Raw genomic sequence first — 22,765 nt, 5'->3', positions numbered from 1 at the left:
CCGTTTGGGCCGCTTTATCTCCTCCTCACTGTCTCCGGTTTCTGTAGGTGCCGGCTTGCTGAAGTAAAGGCTCGGCCAGCATGGAAATCATGGAAATCTCGGGGCGTCTTCCCTAAATAAATAAATAAATAAATAAATAAATAAGCAAGCTTTTTGCTCGTAGCCAGGATTCACTCAGCGGCGTGCAACTGCCGGCCGCCTTTCGGGGGAGGCAGGGCTGGTTGGTCGCGGGCTCCCCCGCCTGGAAAGCGGCGGCTGCGTGAGGAGACCCCCGGAGAAGGGGAAGGGGTCGCGGCTCCCCCCCGCTCCCCACACCCGGCATCGAGGCGGCCGGGAGAGTCCGGGCGGGGTGCCGGGGGCTCTCCGGGCCGCCTTTTCGGGGCGCTGCGGCGGCGGCTGCGAGCCGGCAGGGGTCGCTGCTGCCCCGCTCTGTCCCCGCTCGCCTCCCCCGGCGGTGCCATTGGAGCAGGCGGCGAGGAGTTGGCGCCATTTTGAAGCCGACAGGGGGACCGGGGCGAGCTGCGGAAGGGGAGGGGGTTAGAGGCGATTGGCTGCGGCGGCGGCGGCGGCTCCTCTCCCAGCCCCGAGCGGCGGCGCGGAGCCGAGCGGAGCGGACCCGCCTGGGACCGGCGACGAGAGGCGGCTGCGGTGGGGTAAGGAGCCGGGCACGGCGGCCACCGCTTCTCGCTCCCCCCCCGCCTCCCCGCTCCATTTTCCCTTCCCCGGGGGCTGGGGGGGCGCCGGCTCGGACCGAGCGCTTGAGGAGGAAGAGGAGGAGGAGGAGGAGCGGGGGGGGAAGGAAGAAGGAGGCGACGAGGGCTCCCCCCTTCCCATCCCCCTCGCCCCTCCGCGGGGCTGCTCCCCTCCCCCCTTCCCCGTGGCCGCCGTCGCAAATTAAATTAAATTTGCCCCACAGCGAGGGGGGGGTGACCTTGGTATTTTTGGAAGCGGGGGGGGGGGGGGGGGTGCGCTGTGCTCCGGCTTTGGGGTTTGGGGGGGGTCATCCCGTTCCTGCTCTCTCCCCCCCCTTTTTTTTTTTTCCTCCCGCTCAGCCCCGGTGGCTCCTGGAGGCCGGGGGGGGGAGGCTGGAGGCTGCCCCCTCCCTGCCCCTCGCTCGCAGCCGGCCTTGTCCCCTCCCGGGCTGCACCCCGGGTTTGGCAGAGGGGACCCCCCCCCTTATTTCCTTGCCTCCGAGCTGATCCTCAGCCCCGGGGAGGGAGGTGGAGGCCGGCAGGACCTCGGCTCGGTGGGTCCTCACTTGCTGCCAGCCCGTTTCTTTCATGCTGGCTTTTTTTTTTCCTCCTTTTCCCTCCCCCTTTTTGCATCAGGCTCTGTTAGAAAGCGGTCGGGAGGGAAAGGGAAGGGGGGGGGGTGGCGCTGCCTGTTAGGTGAAAAACTATGAATTTTGCATCCGAATTGCCAGATGGAGAATGGTTAATTTATAGGGTATGCATTGTTTACGTTGGGAGCCTCTGGTCAGGAATCTAGGTCTGTAACTTCATCCCGCTGCAAATAAATCACTATCTGTGCTTCCAAACAAATCAACAATTAATGATGGTGAACAATCCTGGAAAATTAAACTGCAGTAGACCGGCTCCTCCAGAGCTGGGGTTTTGCCTTGTCCCGACTTTTGGGTTCGCTTGCTGAGGACGGCGATTATTTCGTTAGGCGTTGCTTTCTGATTTAACGCAACTGCCGAAGTATTTTTGTGTTGCTCTTTGTTTTGTGCTCGGTGGGAAGGTGCTTTGGCTGAAATTGATTTCTCCTTGCTGGGAAGGGAATAGAAGGGAGTGTTTAAAACGTGAGCGGCTCCAGAGCTGAAAACGGGTGTCAAATCACCTTTTAGGAAGGAGGTAAGGTGGCATGCATTCCTTCAGGTTTTCCCCTTTCGAACTATTGGAACAGTTTGGGGTTCAGTTGATGCAGTTTTGTTTGGTACCTCTTGAATGATACGCTCTAGATACTGCATGCACTCGTGCGAAAAGACGCGAAACAGCTGGATTTACGTTATGCTGAGCGTACCCGAAAAGAAAGCAGGGAGCGATACTCAGTCAGGTAAAGGCAGTTTAGCTGAGGTGTGTGCATCATGTGCATCGTCCACACTGGAAAGCGAGCACCACTGGCCGGAGTAGTTTAGTTCTCGTGTGACATCTTGTGTCTGTGCTTGAAGCAAGGCTGTACTGTGTTACTGTGAGGCAGGGGGTGATTTTTTTTAACGTTCTTATACAGTTATAATTGCCTGTGACTTTCTTGCATTTCTTTACTACTTAGTGTACAACCTGGATGAACTGTATAGTTCTTGATGAAACAAGTAAGTTGAATTAAAACGGAAAATCATGTGTGTATAACATCGGCATGCTGCTGAATTGTTTTCTCATGCACCATATAAATATGAGTTTTAGACTGTATCTAGCAAGCTTACTTATAGACTTAATTTGAGCAAGTCAGCTAAGTCATTATTAAGCTGTAACTAAAAATATATTTTAAAAAATACAACAGTCAGTGCTAGCATTTGGAAAAGTATTGTAAAGAAATATGGACGTGATGTTGCACATTATCCATTTCTGGCTCTAGAGCGGGAGGCTGCATTACCTCCTGTAGACGAAAAGAGATGCTTTTTCTTTTGGGATACGTTGCTCTCTACCAGGTCTCAGGTTATACTTTTCTATCCTCTCATTTTTTCAGTCACACAGTTCGTATGCATACAGAACGGTAAAAGGTTGTATGGACGTGTGTAGGATTCTTTCAGTAAGGGGTCTTCATTTAAAGGTTTTTGCACTAAATGCATTTTCATTACCCTGACTTTGGAAGAGGTGGCCCAGGCTACTTGTTGAACATGAAGAATTTTTGCGGGAGCAATAAGTAAGAAAATGTGGAACTGAGCAGTAAAATCGTGCAAAGTAGGAAATGGGGGAGAATATGATACAAATAGAACTATTTTTCCCTTCCAGTTGCATTCTAATGTTCTTTAATGTTACTTAGCCCAAATTCATACCTTCCTCTTTCTTGATAGTCTTTTCTTCTTCTTTCCTTCAGGCAAGAACCAAACAGTAGTTGTGGTGTCCACTACTGACAAGTGGTAGGATAGTGCATCATACTTTTAACAAGTTTCTCAAACAGTGGTGGTTTCACTCATAGCATAAAATGCCAATATTGCAACCTGAAATAATCTTTGTAGAGACAGAGAGAATATTGGAGGTTCTCAGTTTTGGAACTTGCTGGTAAGGGAAAACTGAGGAACCCCCTTTCTTTTTTCTTTTTTTTAAAGGGTGTGTTAGTGTAATTGGCCTTGTTGGGGAAGTGTTGTGTTGATGTACCCAGATTTGAAGTATCCAAGTATCCTCCTGGACTATTTGAACACCATTGATGGAGGAATTATGCGCAGGCTTTAAAAGAATTACAAAATATGCTTAAAAAAAAAAAAAAACACCCTCAGAGTTTGAACATCTAAGAGTTAAGACTTCCATTGGTATGATCTTCAGTTGAATGTAGTTTTGTGGAAAACTTGGCTTTTTTTTTTTTTTTTGTACTTAGGTGAAGTATGTCAGAGGTGTAGTATATAAATGAAAATACACTTTAGTATAGCAGGTTAGTAGTTTATTTTAAAATCAGGAACACATTTTTGGATTCCAGAATAAAAATCCTATTAAAGCAAATAATTACTATGACACATCTAACCAATTCAATGAAGTGCAACTAATATTCTAACACTTTGATTCTTAAAAACAAAGTTATCCCCTCCACTCTTTTTATAACTTATTACTGTCTATCTCAGCATATACTGCTTCCCAGCCTTTCCTGAAGTGTGCAGTCCTTCTAAAAAAGTGGATTTTGAGGATTAAGACCTCCATTATTTTGTCCCCATCAGTGGAATTTACTCTTTCACATTCTCTCCCAAGCATTGGGAAACATTGTACAGCACGCTCCTTGTTCTGTACTGCCAGATCTTCAGCTCTTGTTATTTCAGCTGATGACAACTTTGGTATTAATATGCTTCAAGAGATAATCTTTTAAAAAAGAGAGGGAAAAAAAAAAAGTGAGCCATACCTCATTGGGAACAGATGGACGTGTTTGTACTAATCATCTTGTGTCTGTCACCGTTTATATGGTAGTACCGTAACCAGGGATCAGGACCCCATCTGGGGTTTCCTAATTTATACCCAGTTCTTCGGAGATCGATTCCAGACAATCCAAACTCCACATACTTTTTCTCTGACTTAATTAGGCATCCTGGTGGATGCTACTTCTGCTGAAATTAGATGCTTCGCTTCCATTACTTCTTAAGGGATAAAAAAGACACAAAGTTAGTTAAAAAATGTTATCACCTTAATAGCTTCCATTGTATAGTCACCTAAACTGCGTTTCATGGCTCTTTTAAACAGGACTAGATTTAGCTAAAGCGTAATTGTTAATCACTTAGTGACCACTGAGTGAGGTTTTCCAGCTTTTGTGTAAATTTACCCATTAGTTGTCCACAGCTTCTTTCAAAGCAGCCTCTGCTTCTCTCCGAGGCATCCCCAGTGTATCCGCATTGTAGCTCGATTCAACATCAAGAGTAAGGATTCTGGAAGTCTTGTGAGGGGAAAAATACTTTGTTTATTTGGGGGGGGGGGGAAAAACCTGTTATCCATGCTGAGTGCAAACATATTACTCTCAAGGAAGACAAAAAAAAAAAAAAAGTACATCAAAACTTCGTGTGTGTGTAATCTTTGAGCCATCCTGAGCTTGGCTGTTTGCTTCTGTTAGCACTGCTTTGTTACTTAGATGTAGAGTTTCAGTGAAGGCAATCAGATTTCTGGGAAATCTTCTTTGGCAGTGCCTATGTTAGGTTTCTGTCTTAACACAAAAAAAAATAAAATGAGACGAGTTAGGAAAAGTGGGCAGAAGATTATTTTATAGATTTTTTTATTAGAAAAAACGTTTTTTCTGCATCTAACTACTTAAAATTTGAAAGTTCTCGGGGAGAAAACGTACGGAGGCGCAGGGTGGTTCACTGTTAGGTGTGATGCTGTCTTGGGTACTTGTTTTGTTTGACAGCTCAGTGCGAGGCATCGTGTGTAGCTCGTTATGACTTCCTGCACACAGAAACTAAGTGCGTGGAAGAGACTACAGCTTGTGCAGCATCAGTTCGTGTAGCCCGTGTGTAGGACGATGCCTGGACTCTCCACGTGCCACCCGTCGCTTTTCAAAGGTCTGTGGGACAAGTCGTGGACACCTAATTCACGGTATATAATGGTTAAGAATAAAGCCTTAGAATAAGGCCATAACATTTTGCTTTCCTGCATTTTGGAAATGGAAGAAAGAAAGAAAAATTCCCCCCCACCTTTCAGAAGGCTTGTGAGGGAGTTTTTTGGAGAGATACCAAGTAAGAGATGCATTTCCCTCCCTTTTGCTGGGCTTAGATGTTGCAGTCGGTAGTTCTCCGAGGCGGATCTGTAATTGAGGGAATTAAGGATGGAGGCTTTCATGCATATACAGTTTTCTGAAAGTGTGCTCATTTTAAGTGAGTGTGCGTTGAGAACTCAAAACCTTTTGAAGGTCTTCCCCAAGTTACAAATGTCGCCTGTAGCGATCTCTCCATCAGGTTGTTTACACAGTGTCCTATATAAGCATCTTTATCTATGAGTAACTTTCTATTTCTTAATGAGTCATTGCTCCCTTTGTCTTTTATATTACATACAGAAACATTATAACAAACTGCAATTTCTTTTAAAAGTAGGAAACAGTTTTAATTCATCTTTGTCCTCAAAAAGACTATGTAACGTGCTTAGTTCTGATTTATACGGGTATTTTTTTTCAACTTTCTGTGTTTAGGAATTTGAGCTGCATATGAGAGTTGGCTGACATATTTTCCAAAAGCTGGGAAGCATGAAATGGATTGACAGGGGACTGTGGGAAGGGAAACCATAATGGTTTGGGTGATCGAGTGTCAGATTGGAGTACTGGATTTCTTTCTTTCTGTCAGTTTCGTGTGACGCCAGCTCAGTCTGTTTAAAGCAAACTTTCCAGCAGTGCTTGTTAGTACTATTTTGATTTCCTGGGAGGTGGGCTCCGGACCCTGACTACTTCTGCATGGTTGAGCGGGAGCTCCGCTTTCAGACACAGTGCTGGATAACATGGCATACTTGGAAAGTGGTGCCCTAAACTCAACTCCGCAGGCAAAAATGGTGGACAGCTCTTAAGCTTCAGCCAGTTACTCAGGTTAGTGATCCATAAAATGGGAATAATACCTATTTCATCAAAGTGTTGTGAAAATAAGGTAACTTTTATGGCACACATTACATTGGTTGGTCTTATATAGCAAATTGAGTCTCTTCTGAGCATGGTTTAACATGGGACACTCATTAAATAACAAGGAGAAAAGTTGAGCAACTTCTTTGCTGTGGCTGGGAAAGAAGTCCTATGGTGGAATACGGTAGCAAGGGGTCAGGTAAATCACCCCCCTCTATGTTTTCCCTTTAGTACTTGATTCTGAAGTTTCTTAAGTCCTAATAACTGATTTTGCAGATGTACTGTTCTGTCATCTGGCTCTTGTTGTTCCTTTCGAAGCAAACTCGGTAAACAAATCTATTGTATGGATGTGCTCTTGTGAGTCATTAGGTTGTAACCTTTAGCTACATGTAGCTACTACTAATTAAATTAATGAAATGCTGTTAGCAGTAATGAGTTATACTCTGTTAACCACTGTTAAGTGGAAGGAGATACAAGTGCTTTTCAGTGCATTCTTGCAAATATTTGTTATCGGTAGAAGAGCAGTGTAACACGTGATGGCTCCACAGGAGGCCCTGGAAAAGTTTGAGTTCTATGGGATGTTTTTATTTATTTATTATTTTTATTATGATTATTTTCTCCCCTGCAGTGGATCTTTCTGCTCGGGTCTCTCTCTCTCATGACTTCTCTGTCTAGTTTGTCCTGATACCTATTCAGGCTTCTGATTAATCCTTCACTGTCCAAGTAAATCCTACTTCCTCTTACCTTGTTTGGTGACTCTTAGACTTCAAGCCTTGAGGTTACTAAACTGTGGTGTGTGGATGTTTTTTTTGTTACTGTTTTTTCCCTTTACAGCAACTTTGGTTCTCAGTTAATGCCTTCCCTGTGACCCCTAAGCTTTATACTCCATTTGTCTGAAGCAAGTTGTTGGTCCCTGTAGTAGAGTTCATGAAAGTAAACGTGTTCACACCTCAGCTGTTTGCATATTAAACTGAGTTTTTTGTCTTAAAGATTTCGGACAGCCTGCTCTTGAGCTGAGAATCTGCGTGAGGTGCGGACAACTCCAGCTTTTTCTGCTAAAGCAGGAGGAATATCTGGCTGTGCGCAGACAGGTGGATTAGTGATGGGTGCAGTTGTCAACAGGATTTACCAGAAATGTTTGCTGCTCTCAACACTTGACTGTGTTAACCTTCCAGCTTGAGGGAATCAGGAGAGAGGAACCTTGAATGTGCCTGAGCAGTTCTTGTACTGTCAGAAATAGGTGGAAACTTCCTGAGCTGCCAGACCTTGCTTGTATGCTCATAGTCATGGTGTAAGCAGCTGGGTCTATTTGTTATTACTTTAAAGCTGACTCCTTTGTTACAATAAAGTCCCTTTAATAACATAATTTAGATTAGTTTTTATTGCGTTATCTATTATCTAATACTCCTATATGTAATATTCTCTTAGCTATTGCCATTTATAGAGCATAATCCATTTGTGTGTGTTTTTTGGTTTGTTTTTTCTTTTTTGTGTGTGTGTGTGTTGTGGGTTTTTTTCCCCTCCTCTGTGTGTGTCTGTTAATGCTAATATATTTTAGTTTTTTTTATCTGGGTAGATTTTTGTCCTCCTTGGGTGGGTTATTGTAAGGAAGTGATCCAGTGTCATTGGATCCGCAACTGATGAGCTGCAACTGAAGGATAAGCGAATATTAAGGATTAATTTCAAAAAGGAAAACAGAAACTACAGAGTTTAAGAACTTTCTATAAAAAAGGTAGCTATAATAATATGTACATTCCAGTTTGTATGAAAGCCAGGATTAAAATGCATCCATAAAAATAAATCCCTGAAGGGAGGGTGCAGAGAGGACGGAGCCAGGCTCTGCTCAGCGGTGCCCAGTGCCAGGACAGGAGGCCATGGGCACGGCCGGGCACCCAGGAGGCTCCCTCTGAGCCCCAGGCAGCACTTCTGTGCTGGGCGGGTGACGGAGCCCTGGCACAGGCTGCCCAGAGAGGCTGTGGGGTCTCCTCCTTGGGGATCTCCAGAAGCCGCCTGGACGTGGTCCTGGGCAGCCTGCTCTGGGTGTCCCTGCTTGGGCAGGGGTGGCACCAGGGGCCTCCAGGGGGCCCTTTCATTATCAGCCGTTTTCGGATTCTGTGGAAACACAAATCCATAGGACTGTGTAATTAGATAGGGATGAATAACTGTGTTGAAAGAAATTACAGGAATGAATAGATTATTGGCAAAGAGAGTTATTTGTTAGCTGAGCATAGTGATAAATGTCAAAGGTAAGCTGGACTTTGCAGATTGAAACATCTGAAGTCTTCAGGTTCACTTTCTTTAAAGTGGTCTCACTGGTATGTTTGGGTATGATAGCAGATGACTGGACTCTGTCACTTGAAGTTTCTTCTAGTCCTTTGGCCTTAATAACCCATCACTAGTGCAGTTAGTTCACGTGGCTGAAATAATTCTTTATTTTGTTGGCATTTTGTAAACAAAATTATGGGTTCTTCCTCTATCTTCAGGGACACAATTATTTTTTCAATCTATGGCTTGCTGTCATGTCAAAGTTTTGTGAAAAGCAAATAATGTTCTAGTTATCGGAGGGGGAAGCTGAACTGGTGTAAGCCATCTGGGTAGACAACTTCTGTTTGTGAAACGCCCAGCTCACTGTGACTTTGGTACTAAGATTTCAGTATGCCACCCCACTATAAATGTTTGTTCGTAATTCGTATCGCATAGGGGTGGATGCAGTGTTACTTAGTATATCTGGCTTCACAGTGGAATACCCATGCTTTCTTTTGGGTCTCGCAAGTCAAACCATCCTACTAGCATTGTTTTTTAGTTTGTTTTAAAGTCATTGTGACTGAATCATTTGTAAAATAGGGTGCTAAGCGTTTTGATGTTTTTTTTTTTTTTTAAATCGTTATATACTAAGTTAGAAATGGGAGGGAACTTTATATATGTGGATACAAGTTCTGACTTGTTACCAAAGCAATTTAATATTTGTTGTCCATCTGCATAATTTCACAAAATGTTGTTTTGCTTCTGTGGTAGCATGCTGGTATTCTTTGCATTTTTGTAAGAATTAAACCTTTAACAGTGAGGCTCTCTAAAGTGTTTTTTGCCAAAGAAATACTAAAATGATACCAAATGCTGTGTCCTCCCAAGGGGCAACGCAAGGATTAAATTTAATTTGTTTCTAATGTCTGTCTGTTGTAGTTGTCTTCTGTTTTCTGCTGTGTTCCCCTTATTTTCCCAGTGGCATCTATGCCACTCTTGCATGCTTTTTCTTCCCTCCTGTATAAATATTATAAACATTAGCTTTCTAAAATAATGTACCTCAGTTATGCAAAATATGAGGCTGTTACGGCTGGCTTTGTTACGCTGTTTTGAAAATAGAATTAATGTAAAGAAAAATACTATTCCTTCCCCCCACCCCTGTTCCTTTCCAAGCGTTAGAGGAAGGAAACCGTTCTTGTTCATATTGCATAGGAGTGGGTGGGAGTACAGAAGCACTGCATCTTCAGTAAGTTTCCCCGCTACGGGAGGACTGTGTCAAAATTGTGGCCATAGACTGGTGGTATTATGAGGTGTTGATTTGGTGCTTTGACATCAGTGCTTCCCTTGTTTCTTGGGGTACCAGTTTAAGAATTTGCTTTCAATATGTTTAGTAGTTTTGGTAGAAGAAATACTTTGCACAGTGAGAGGTTTGCTTTTTCAAATGCAAAATCGCGTAGCCTAGACCAGCAAGGTGCTCATCTCCCTATGCTGAGGGAGTTCTGCTGGATTTGATTCGGATATTTAGCTTTATCGATCAGAAAGTGGTTCCAAAACTTTAATTAAAAAAAACTAGAGTCTTCTTGTAATTATCATTTTTTTCTAAGTTGTCTCAATTATTTCTATTTATCTTTGAGCTGTCCTGGTTGGTTTTGGGGTGGGGGTATCTTCCAGTATTTCTGGTATTTACAAGAGTTTTCTGCCTCTCTTCTGCTTATCCCTTTGACTGTCTCATCTCTTCTTTCCATATGCTCTCCCGAGGTAATAGATTTCGTTGGCACTCTTTTCCCATTTGAATTATCCCGGCTATAGGTGCTGGTCAATGTGGTATTCCAAGCAAGTTCGTACCAGTACTTTAAAATCTGTCTTAGCTACGTGGTGTGGTTGCATAGTACTGGTGCCTAATCGTGCTTGGACACCCCGCTCCCTCCCCTTTATTTCCCTTTCACCTACAGCTGTTTTTTTTTTTTTTTTCAGGCCTGTAGCAGATATTTCTTGTTTGGGGCTCAAATGTTGTCCTTTTACTTAGAAATGTTTCAGTTTCTCTACTCTTTCAGTGTTTTACTGAAAGAAAATCTGACCCATCTCTGTGTTAACTATGCAATCCAATGGGATGCTCACATAATAAATGATTTTAAGTGTAAGAAAAAAATGCAAAGTGTTTTATTACAGACCAATCAAAGAAATTATCCCAGCATAATATGATGTCCTTACAAGTGACGCTTATCCCTGTATTTAAAATCCTTCCTTTAGGATGCAGATTTTCTTCTAAACTCTCAAAAGTGTTGTTGCTATGCTGCCAGTGCAGATGCACTAGTTTATTTTTCCACTCTTCATTATTACAAGAAAATAACGGCAGTGCTGTTACGTAATCTGATGGTGTACTACACCTTAATTTTTAAATACCCTCAAAGAACTTTGCATGCCACACTGGTTCATGAATTTTAAGGTAATGCCTGTGTAGTTGCTTTGGTTTGAAAATATAGAGGTTCTTGGTGTAGACAGTAACATCTGATCGAATAAAGCTGTTACCAATTGCCAGGGAAATGAAGTTTTACCTGTCATTACTTTCAAAATGGGTATTCAGCTGACTTTTTAGTTTATTTCAATATCATCTTGATGTCTAGTCATTACTATGCAATAGTACTTTTTTCATTTCTAGCTAATAATGTGCATTTTTTTAAAAAAATTTTTTTTATGATGGCTATCTTGGTTTAGCTCATTCTTGGGCCTTGTTTCTGTACTTCCCAGTCTTCGTGGTGTAACTCCTGTTTCCTGGGGGCTATGATTACTTCTTACAACTTAGAGAAAGCAATTGGTTGAAATTACTTTGTAATGTGAAAACTTCTTGCACTAAAATCAAGGGGCAAAACAGTCTAAAATTCTAGATTTTGTGCCTTTGGCATGAATTTTGTCCATGTTGGACTTGTATGAATCTGTTTTCAGTTTGGACCTTTCAAAACAGAGGATTTATTTACGCACTGCTTGTCTTTTTATTAAATGCAACCATTTGTTGTCTCTGAATGTTGACAAAATCATCTCCTGTTGTTACATACTCATGGGATATTGTTTGCCAACTTAAGTTTTGTCATATATCCTGAGCAAGTGTGACACGGGGTAGTTTTGGTCTTCCAGATGTGTGCATGTGGCTTTCTTGACAGAGGAGAGCTGAAGTGTTTTGTTTCTGAGTTTTCCACTGAGAACTCTATACCCTGGTGCAATGGCAGTTCATGATGAGGTTCACAGGGACAAATTTAATTGCTTCTCAATATTGGGAAGCTCAAAAGTATAGGTAGGATGTTGTGAACTTTTTTTTTTAACCTTTTTGTATGGGTAATGTTGGTGTGTGATAGTTTCATGTGGTAGAATGGAAGCAGCATTACGTATCCTGCTGTTGGTTCCCTATGTCTGAAATGCCAAATGGTGTTCAGAATGCTTTGGTTTATGGTTTCCACAGATGCTGAGACTTCACTGAATTACACTCTCCGTCTTCTGGGGATGTGAACAGGACTGCAGGTGTGTGTCAAAATACATCTGGAGCATCAGTGTATCAGGTTTTTCTTCAGCACCAGAAAGGCAGGGTATCTCAAAGGCATTCCCCTAAAGAAGCTGGGTGAATTGCAGATCGAATATATATTGTGAAATGAGTATGTTAACTGAATCCCCCCTCCAAATTCTGTGGTTTCTGTGTGACCAAGATGGCTTTGATTTTCCACAGTTACTTCAGATGTTGCTCTCGGCAGCCTGTGGAATAATAATTGTTCCTGTCCAGAATAAGTAAGTTGACAACTTAAGCTGCTAGATACCAGGAATGATAGTTGATGTTGGGATGGATGTTTGACAGATTGCATGTATATAACAGCAGAAGTAAATCTACAAGTATAGCTTATATGTCAAGATGAGGTATGTATGAAACGAGTCTTCATTCACCAACAGTAGACACAGTGTTCTCTAGTGAGCTTTATGATCTTGCATAATGCTCCCTGAATGTCTTTTGTAATAATTAAATCACCATGCTTTATTCGCAAGTCTTGTCACTATTTCCAGAAAGTGTTTTATGCAAACACTCTCACTTCAGCTTAGTACTGATTAATTTGAACCTTCTATGTGAGCAGGTGAGTTCATTTTCCTTATGGCAGTCATCACATTAGCAAGAAGGACGCAAGAGGCCTGACCTCTTGAGTTAACTTTATATATGCACTTCCATTTTAGTCTTGCTTAGACCATGCTCTTGTTGTAGACACCAGCTACTTTTTTGACTACATTCTTTCCTGAATTTTATTCAAATAATCGTGAAGTAGAGATTGTCAAGGCATGGACATAATCAAGAAAGACAATTCTGTAGGTTTTAGTATTAAAAGTCAAGCATCTGTAGAGAATAAGTATGTCATGCAGTTTTTCAGAGGCTTTGGCAAGCTTTCTTGGGGGACAAAGCGGACAAAGCAGACAAAGCATGTGCTTTGGTATGATAACAGCACTGTTGTCTTGAATTCATATTTGTATTCTAGAGGATAGGGAAACTAGTTTTTTTTTTTTTTAGACAGATTTGTGATATATTGGGTTTAGTTTTTTGTCTTGGTTTAATTCTCGGACATGATTGAACCACTTAAGAGCCAACTGAAAACCCTTCACATGGGATATATCATCTAAGTGTTTCAAGTTTGTCAAAGCTGAAGTGACTAAAAATACGTGTGTGTGTGCGTGCATATATATATATTAACGGGGACTATCAAGAAAACGAGAAGTGTTAGCAGCCTTTCCTCATTAAGTGAGGTGATCTTTAGTTTGTGAGAAGGTTACTTCCTTTGAAGGTGAAGGTGAAAGGGTCATTGTCAAAAACTTAATGTCTTTCTCTCGGGCTTAATGAAACTTCCCCCTGTTCTTTGCTCCTGCCTTTCTCCCTGCTTCTCCTCCCCACTGGACAAGTGTTGCCTTTTCACAAAATCCTCAACATCCAAAGTCGTTCAAGTGAGAACTACATTCCTGATTTCTTGAGTATAATGACATCCTGCCTATTTCAGCTCCTTCTATGCGTTCTTTCTGTCCACTCCTTTAAGGAATTGTATTTTTCTAGAGAAAAATAAGTTGTCTACAACACTGGAAGTTTTAAGCACGTGTATTAGGCAGAAACTGCCACGTTCCTGTCCAGCCAAATTCAAATTCAAGCCCGTTGGAATGGTTTGTTGCACTTCTTTCGCACTGCTACTATTTTTTTTATTACACTGTTATTTCGTTGTAACGTCACGTACTTTGCATTCACCATGAACAGAGGAGGCTGGCCACAGGGTCTGCTTGTTACACACTTGTCTTTTTTAACCTTTTGTATTTTTGGCTTTCGTAATACGACCACCTAACAAGCGATGAGATGAAATGTTTTCCCTTGTGTTTGGCTAACTGGCAAATATATTGCAGATGTCTATTTTACTAACACATTCTATCAGCCTACAATCTTTTCCAGTTTATGAAACAAATCATGACACATTTTTTGTTAATAAGTATTCCTTTGTTTAGCTATATTCTACATTTTCTCTCTCTGTTAGAATCTTTTGCTATAGTTTTCCAGTGTATATGGCCTTATTTCTTTTCCTGCAGCCACACACAGAAATAAGGGATTGTAGTCGTAATACCTACAATTGATTTACTTTGTCCTGGGTAAAAGTGTGAAAGCTGAGATCCCACAATTAGAGGACAGTTTTGTTTTTCCGTAGTTCTTGGTTGTTTCAGTAGTGAATTCTGTTTTGTAGTTTCTGTTCTATTTATTTACTTCAAACCTGGTTTTATATTAGTGAAAATGCTGTTTACTAAATGGCCTTAAAATGGAGAAACAAAAGCACTCTTGGCTTTTAATCACTTTTTAAATGCTGAAATTTATAAGTTGGCTCCTTCTTGTATCCTCTGGAAGCTGCAAGTGCCTGTAACACCAGAAAGCTGTATGCTGAGATAAATCAGTATTGAATACTGTGTACTTAATCTTTGGGAGGCTTTATCTAATGAAGTTTAAAAAACCTTACCTGCAAAACTGGGGAGTTATCTGTGACCATTTCCCAAGTGGTTGCGAAGTGGAGTACCACCTTCTGTGTAAGTTGTTTGCAGGTTTTTAGCGTGCATGTTAAGACAAGGCTTGGTACCAAAGTTGGTATGTTTTGTTCTTTATTCTTGAATCCTCCAAATCATCTGTACTTTATGAAAGTTCCTCCTCTTGCAGTTATTACATGCACATCTTTTCATTATTAACTTATTAGGTAAACACTTCGTGAATAAAGATGCTAGACGGTGCTTCACTGTGTTTTCTAACGTAGGGTTGAAAAATGCAGTGTTTCCTATTTTAAACAGGCATTGTCACTTAGTGTTAACAGTCAAAGGATTGCTATTAATGAGTCTTCCACAGTGAAACTCAGTACTTCTATACTTTCCCTGGTTGAGAGCGTAACTTTTGCCTTACAATGTGGTTCTTCATTCCAGAAGAACTTTAATTAGCGATTTCTGTAAAATCTTCCTGTGTCGATCCTTACTGTGTATAGTGCTGCCTTGCAGAAATCTGAAGCTAACATTGTCTTCCTACTAGCATCTTGATTTAATGATGAATAAGTAAACAAAATAATATTTCTGAAAGAGGATGGAAGGTATTCATCTAGACATACCCGAATCAGTGTGAAAACTTAGGCAGGTTTTCATGAGCATGCTTGATTCAACACTAAAGTTTTCTGTTAGTTTCACCAGATGAAAAGAAACTGTCAAGTTTCAGCCTGGAATACCTTTTCATAGCGGACTTACAACTCCTTTGTAGTAGCTTTATTATGGAAATAGCTTTAATTTAGTGGCACTTACATAATGAAAGTGTCTACCACCTAAGTCACTTCTCACCCTGATCAATCGTTGTCAATCAGCTCTACGCAGCAGGAATTTAACAGGATATAAAATTTTTCTGTAAATGGCTTAAATCATTAAATTTGTGTTTTATTAATAACCCTGTCGAAGTAGAAAGACGTCTCCTCTTCCACTTCTGCAAGTTGCAGCTCTCTTCCAAATACTTTGTATCTTCTGTGTAAATTACAGCTTGAGCAATTTCTTCGTGCCCACTGTATTGTTGAACCAAAGCTAGTGCTCTTAAAGCATTCGCAGTGACTTCTGTGTTCAGACAAGGATCTTACCTACTGAGGGTACAAAAACAGAGCGGTAGTACAAAGAAATGACAAACAGCACGCTAACAGAGAAACTGAGCTTCGGCGTGAACTCCATATTATGGTTTAGGAGATGAAAAAGTTTTGACATCCCTGTAGTATTCCCTGAGACAACTTAGGGAATATATTCTTGGCACTTGCTTCTAAACCATTTCTGTCATGTTGGTTGAATGGTGAGAGAGAGAGAGAGAGAGGCCACTGGCCGTGTTAGGTTGTGGAGAACAGGTTGGTGAGTACTTGTACATCCTTTCTTCTTGTGGGAGTGATACGTGCTGTGTAAACAAAGATTTTTAAAGCTCTCCACGTGCAACTTTCTTACATGCAAGCAATTTGGTAAATTTGCTTACACTTAGAGTAGTTCTGTGGACATGGAAGTGTGTTGTCACAAAATCATAGAATGGCTCAGGTTGGAAGGGACCTTAAAGATCATCTAACTCCAACCCGCCTGCTCTGGGCCGGGATGCCACCTACTAGATCAGGTTGGCCAAGGCCCCATTCAACCTGGCCTTGAACACCTCTGGGGATGGGGCATCCACAGCTTCTCTGGGCAGCCTGTTCTAGTGCCTCACCACCCTTACAGTGAAGAATTTCCTCCTAATGTCTTATCTAAATCTATCCTCTTCCAGTTTAAGACCATTCCCCCTTGTCCTATCATTATCTACCTGAGTAAAGAGTCCTACTCCATCTTTTTTCATAAGACCCCTTATGTCTTATGAAAAAACCACAATGAGGTCTCCCTGGAGCCTTCTCTTCTTCAGGCTGAACAGCCCCAGCTCTCTCAGCCTGTCCCCATAGGAGAGGTACTCCAGCCCTCTGATCATTTTCATGGCCCTCCTCTGGACCCGCTCTAACAGCCCCACATCCTTCTGGTGCTGGGGGCCCCAGCCCTGGACGCAGCACTCCAGGTGGGGCCTCACGAGGGCAGAGCAGAGGGGCACAATCCCCTCCCTCCACCCGCTGCCCACCCCTCTGTTGGTGCAGCCCAGGACGCAGCTGGCCTTCTGGGCTGCAAGCACACACTCATGTTGAGCCTTTCGTCCACCAGAACCCCCAGGTCCTTTGCAGGGCTGCTCTCAGTGAGTTCTTCTCCCAGTCTGTGCTCTTGTCTAGGATTGCTCTGGCCCAGGTACAGCCCAACAGTTCATTGTAAAATGTCTTGCAAGCATAGAATTAAAAGTATAAGCATCTGTATAGGTCAAACTTGTATAAGCTTCCTAAAATTTTGTATATGTAATTTAAAAATGCTGGTCTTGAGAAGTAACTCGATATATGTTCAGTGAAAGTTTGGAAAATACGAATGATGAAGTTTGTGAAGTTGGTGACCTTATACACCCTCCCTTACGTTTGTGTTCTGGATTTTAAGAGGAAGGAATAGTAAGGCAGTACACAGACTTGTAAGGAACTTAAGAATTGATTAGCTAAAGCTCACTTCATCTCTTGGAAAAGACTTGTTCAAAAATACTTGAAGGATTAAGATCTAGACACATGTATGGATCTCTGAAAAAGTATTTTTGACACATGACCTCATGTATGTTAAGGAATACTTTATTTAATGATTAGCACAGTTAATTAAATCACCATAGGCAGTGTGAACTGTCATCCAAACAAAATACAGTTAAATGATGTGGTTTAACTCCTCCTTTTAGATCAGTGACTTAACATTCTGCAGTGATATTTATTGACCTATTAATGAAATAGCATAGGTACTTAATATGCAAACAAAACTTGGATTGACGTCTTGCATATGTGTAAGCTGTATTTTATGCTGTTGACCAGTTAGAGTTTGTGTAAGTATATTATTGATAAAGAATTAAATATTATGTAGAAACCATCTGAATATTGAATCTTTTAATATTTAATGTCATGGCCAGTAGACTTGCTCAGCTGAAACTGAGTAACTATTAGGTCCTGCTAATTAAGTACAGAGCTACGTATTTGTGTTCCAGTTGTTTAAATTTGACCAAATTTTGGCAATGTTACTATTAACACTGCCAAATTTATTAACTAGTAATGTTATTAATTCATTCTGTGTAGAGTAATGAATTGTTCGGTGTCCATGCTCTGGCTGTCTTTTTTATAATTTTGCCTTAAGTGTGTTCTTTTGATTTAAATTATTTTCCACAGGAATTGGATGACTTTAATCCATCCTGTCTTAATGTCCAATAAGTGCAACTTCTGTTTTTGTTGCTTATTCCTTCTTGTTGCTTATTCCTTTTCCTGTTATCATTGTACAAAGAGTATGTATTTTGTCTTTTCTGTTTCTTTTCTTATACTTGTCTCTTCCATCCTCCCCCTGGGAAATTCACTTTTTAAATTCAGCCTTTTTTTCATACATATCCATGCTCTTGGTTCCCGATTTCAAGTCTTCCAAGTTACATTTCAAGTGGTGCTTCTCTGAAAGAAGCAGTGCCCAGACATCTTAACTCCTACTGAACCAGCTCCTTCCGTACAAGGAATGTAATTCATATTTTTAGTGCTAAATTTGTTTAGAATATGTTTATTTTCATTGTAAAGTAGTTTTTCAAGACTTGACTTAGCTTATAATAATGCTTAACATAGCCAAGAATAAAAATCATGATTCAATCAGGCTTCATGTATTAAGGTTAGCATTTGTCTATCATATATTTATTGAATTTTCTTTCTATATTTATCTGCTTTTTTTGTTGTCATATACCATCAGAAACAACACACATCTTCCTGATCAGCTAGGACAAGCATACATTGTGGCTGCTGCAAAAGATTTCTGGGCTCTAAGCGTTATCTGGCCGTAAGAAAAGGTGCTGTTTTGAGCACTCTGTTCCATTCCCCTTTTTCTTTGCCTTCTGATTGTGTGTGTGGAATAATGCTGTTTTTTGAAAACATCGTGAAAAACTTTTAAAGCTTGAGTTATTAAAAACAAACAAAACCCAACTGTCAGCTGAATCTGAATCTCAATCTCAAAGAAATTTTCTTGTCTTTCAAAATGTTTGTCATCTAATATATTCCAAAGGAATACAGTGTTTAAAAACAAATGAAAAAAAATGAAATGGAATCACTGGATCACCTCATTTGGCTTATGGATTTTCATGCTCAAACATGTTCTAGGTGCAGCTGAACTGGAGGCTGCAGTTCTTAGCTGTCACTGTCTTCTTTTTCCCTGACAGAGGTTAACTGGAACAGTTGGCATAATTGGTACGTGAAATTACTGAGACTTTTATTTGGATAGAATCAGGTTACAGGCAACCAGAAAAATCCTAGATCCTATTAAGTATTCAACACAGATTATTTTGACAGAGCTAGGTATGCACAGCTATATCGGCAGTCCGGAAGAACAGCAGTTCCTAGCAGTGGGATGTAACAAGCTAATTCAATTTTATTTAGATAATAGTTCAAGTGACAACTGCTGTATAAGGGGGTAGTTGAGCATTGAATTTTCTCATGTTGAATGATAGGTTTTATTTTTACTATTTCTTTTAAGTGAAAAATGTTCAGTAAAGCTTAACATTAATCCTGAAAAACATTCAGAAGAGAGCTGCAAATTTTAATTACACGGGAAGTTTAAAAGGTTTATTATTCTTTGTCCATTATGGCCTCAGTAATAGGCTGTTTTGCTGAATCTTTTAAAGTTAATTCATGGTCCTTTTTGATTAGATGTATGAATTTTGTGGAAAATTGTTTCCTCTTTAGTGTTTCCTGTACTTTTGAGAGGGATATGTTATGTAATTTATATGTAGACTTGTTAACTTTTATATTTACTATAGATGCAAAATGAAGCATAAATGAAACTTATGTCTGGCCCAGCACCCACATAAGCGTGTTCCTACCAAAAATCCAACTCCTGCAACTTGAAATTCAGAAAATTCATTACAGGCTTGCAGGGGAAGTGCAGCTTCAACCTGTGGTGCTCCAGAAGGCTGTGCTACTCTGACCGGGTCTAGGTCCTGCATTTGTTAATTTCAGAGCTGTTGGATGGGCAGGGCAAATCTGTCAAAGGAGTTTTTAATTGAAAAAAACCTTCTGACCATTCCTCCTGATGAAACAGAGTGATTCATTTTGATAATTTCCAGTTAAATTTGTATTTCATGAGGAGGAAAAAATCTTTCCAGTATCATTTTCTAGATGTTGTGTGGTGGGTTGACCTTGGCTGTCTGCCCACCACTTGGGGAAGATTACCTTTTTGCCACTTAAAAATAGACCAGGATTGTTAGAGACAGCCATAACTAGAAACACCTTCCTCCCCCTACACCCCCTTCTTTCAGGCTCAACCTTACTCCTTCGTTCCTGACTCTTACTCCTCCTTTCTGCTTCCTCCAACCCACCCAGAAGCACAAGGGACATGGGGAATGGGGGTTGTGGTCCATTTGTAATGCTTCATCTCTCCCACTCCTCAATTTTTCATTTGCCCCGGCATGGGTCCTTCTCACAGGCTGTGGTTCTTCCTGAACTGCTCCAGCCTGGGCCCTTTCCATGGGACGCAGACCTTCAGGAACAGACTGCGCCGGTATGGGACCCCAGTGGTGGCAGTTCCTGTCAGGAGCCTGCTCTCCATGGGCCGCAGCCTCCTCCAGGCCACATCCACCTGCTCCACTGGGGGCTCCTCCACGGGCTGCAGCATGGAGATCTGCTCCATGTGGGACCCATGGGCTGCAGGGGGACAGCCTGCTCCACCAGGGGCCTCTCCACGGGCCGCAGGGGAACTTGTGCTGCGTGCCTGGAGCACCTCCTGCTGCACTCACCTGGGGGGCTGCAGGGCTGCTTCACTCACATTGATTTCTTCACTCTTCTCTCAGAGCAGCTGTCCAGAGGTTTTTACCTTTTCTTAAGTATGCTCTGGCGGTGGTGCCATCAATGTTACTGCTCGGCTCAGCTCTGGCTAGTGATGGGTCCCTTTTGGATCTGGCACAGTCCAACATGAGGGCAGCATTGGGCTCTCCTCACAGAGGCCACCCCTGCAGTCCCTGCTACTGAAACCTAGCCATCTAAACCCAATACACATGTTCAATTTCAAATCCAGACCTTGGATACCAGTCAAGTTTAGAAGCTTGTTTGCGTATCAGTAGGACACATCATCTGAACAGTTCATCTTTGACTGTAATGTACAAGTTTGTTTCCAAATTGTTTCATAACGTGCTCTAAATGGGACTATATCACCATATTCTAATCAAGTGTCAGCTGCAACTGATCTTATCTGACAGCTGTCTGCTGCTGGAAGGAGAATTTTGATCCCCAGTTCCTTTAATTCCTCTTCCTTCCCTTGAATTAGCTCTGATGCTTGTCGCGTGCTTTTCAAAATGAATTAGGCTTATTTGTCTGAGTAGGTGAGTTGGCCAGTCCTGCAGAGTGTTGGATGTATTGCAGCATTCCCAGGGTGAGAAAGTGAGAACGAACGTCTGTATGGTACATAGCAGCATCCCATCTGGAAGCTGTAATGGCAGATATGCATCAAATAGGAAGAAAAGTGAACCTGGTTCCATCTTGCGTGTGTTTTTGAGAGCTTAAGTTACTGTCATGACAGTGTATTAAGAAATTAATAGGTATCGAGGTGGCATCATTTTCCTGGGAGTATTAGGATAAGTTACTTCATTGAGTTTTGTTCATCCCCCAACTTTCTCATTATCTGTTTTTACTACAACTGCACGTGGCACTCAGTTCGGCTGCTGTGTGTATGTAAGTACAGAGAAGATGACAACCGTCAGCTGTTGTGTAGCTGTTGAATTGCATCACGTATCATGCCTGTTGAGTGACTTCGGTTTGTAAGTTGAAAAGCGAGGTGACGCTCTTGTGTGCGGCATACATAATAGCTGATGTGTGAAGGGAGTTCAACGGCTTCGTCCAAGTCAAGGATGAAAAAAACCTCATGGTGAATTGTTAAAGACCAATCGTACTAAAAGACACTTGACTATAATAATCAGAAGCAAAGACAAATAATGTACCCCGATGTTTGAGATGAAAATTTAAAAAGAATTTTGAATTGTTAGCTTTAGTTTCAGCCTTATATTACCTTGTTTCAGTAATGAAAATTGGATAATTATTGGCAAATTTAGGGCTGTCTTTTTTAGAATCAGTTTTTAAGAAACATTTGTGAGACTGTTAACTTTCTGGTGAACTTGGCTGATGTTGTTCATTCTACTTATTTTTTCCTCATTTCCTAAAATAAAGATATGTTGTACTGTATGTGTTCTTTAACATTGATATTTAAGTTTAACATTGATATTTTATTTCATTTAACATTGATATTTAAGTTTTTTTTAACTTTCTGTTTTGTAAAAGATTAGTAAAGGTTAAGCAGAATCTGTATTTTATATTCACATCATGGAATGCAAACTGAAAGATACAAAATGCGTTGGTATTTTTGGGGATGGGTGGGTGAGTATGTTTCACGTTCCAATATTTCTTCAGTGTAGAATGACCTTGGTTTAGGTGAATAAGTCATTATTATGGCAGGTTATCCTGTCCTACAATGGAACATGCTTCTCTGCCACCTCTCTGTAGACTCTGGCCAATCTCATTTCTGTCCTTATATTTGCCCAGAGAGGCTGTGGGGTCTCCTCCTTGGGGATCTCCAAAAGCCACCTGGATGTGGTCCTGGGCAGCCTGCTCTGGGTGTCCCTGCTTGGGCAGGGGTGAGACCAGGGGCCTCCTGAGGTCCCTGCCAACCTCAACCCTACTATGATTCTTTGATTTCTGGGAAGTTCTAATTTTGATGTAGCTCCTTATATAGGAGGTCAGTACAAGAAGAAATGCCTGACTTGGAATGTAAAGTTCAGGAAGGTGAGCATTGGGAGGAAGCGTTACAGACTAATAAAATGGGGGGTGGCGTGTGGGAAGGCGAGGCAGTAATGAAGAGAAGCTGCCATTGTATAGTCTTTTTCTAAAATCGTACTTATCCCAGCATTTGCCATGTAGTTTTATTCACTGTTATCTGTTTTCTATTAATTGTTTTATGTAAGTAAAGCTTTTAGCTCTTTTAAGTAGAAGAGTAATGCACATCCTCCTCCTCTGCAGCAGAAGTCTGCATAGCTTAGGGTGGGTTAGGGGGCATCCTGCACTTGCATCAGTTTAAAGGGACTGAGAAACAGAGTAGTTGAGTCGGTTCTATAGCTGGAATTTAGGAAGGAGATACTGTTGCTTGTCTG

General features: G+C 41.5%; 1 protein-coding gene across 4 annotated transcripts in view; it reads left to right on the top strand.

Moving 5' to 3' along the window:
* The first annotated feature begins 431 nt into the window (after positions 1-431).
* Positions 432-22,765, top strand: part of PDS5B (PDS5 cohesin associated factor B) — a 112,545-nt gene continuing 90,211 nt past the window's right edge. Inside the window, exon 1 of one of the 4 annotated variants that reach the window (XM_035542713.2) lies at positions 432-653. The gene's annotated coding sequence lies outside the window, so the exon portion shown is untranslated. The remainder of the gene's footprint in view (positions 654-22,765) is intronic. The other 3 variants (XM_035542712.2, XM_035542709.2, XM_035542711.2) reach the window with 3 other exon arrangements.

This window comes from Cygnus atratus, chromosome 1, assembly GCF_013377495.2.
Source record: "Cygnus atratus isolate AKBS03 ecotype Queensland, Australia chromosome 1, CAtr_DNAZoo_HiC_assembly, whole genome shotgun sequence".
Classification (NCBI taxonomy): Eukaryota; Metazoa; Chordata; class Aves; order Anseriformes; family Anatidae; genus Cygnus; species Cygnus atratus.
The sequence above is the reverse complement of the archived record's forward strand: the minus strand, read 5'-3'. Positions and strand labels throughout refer to the sequence as shown.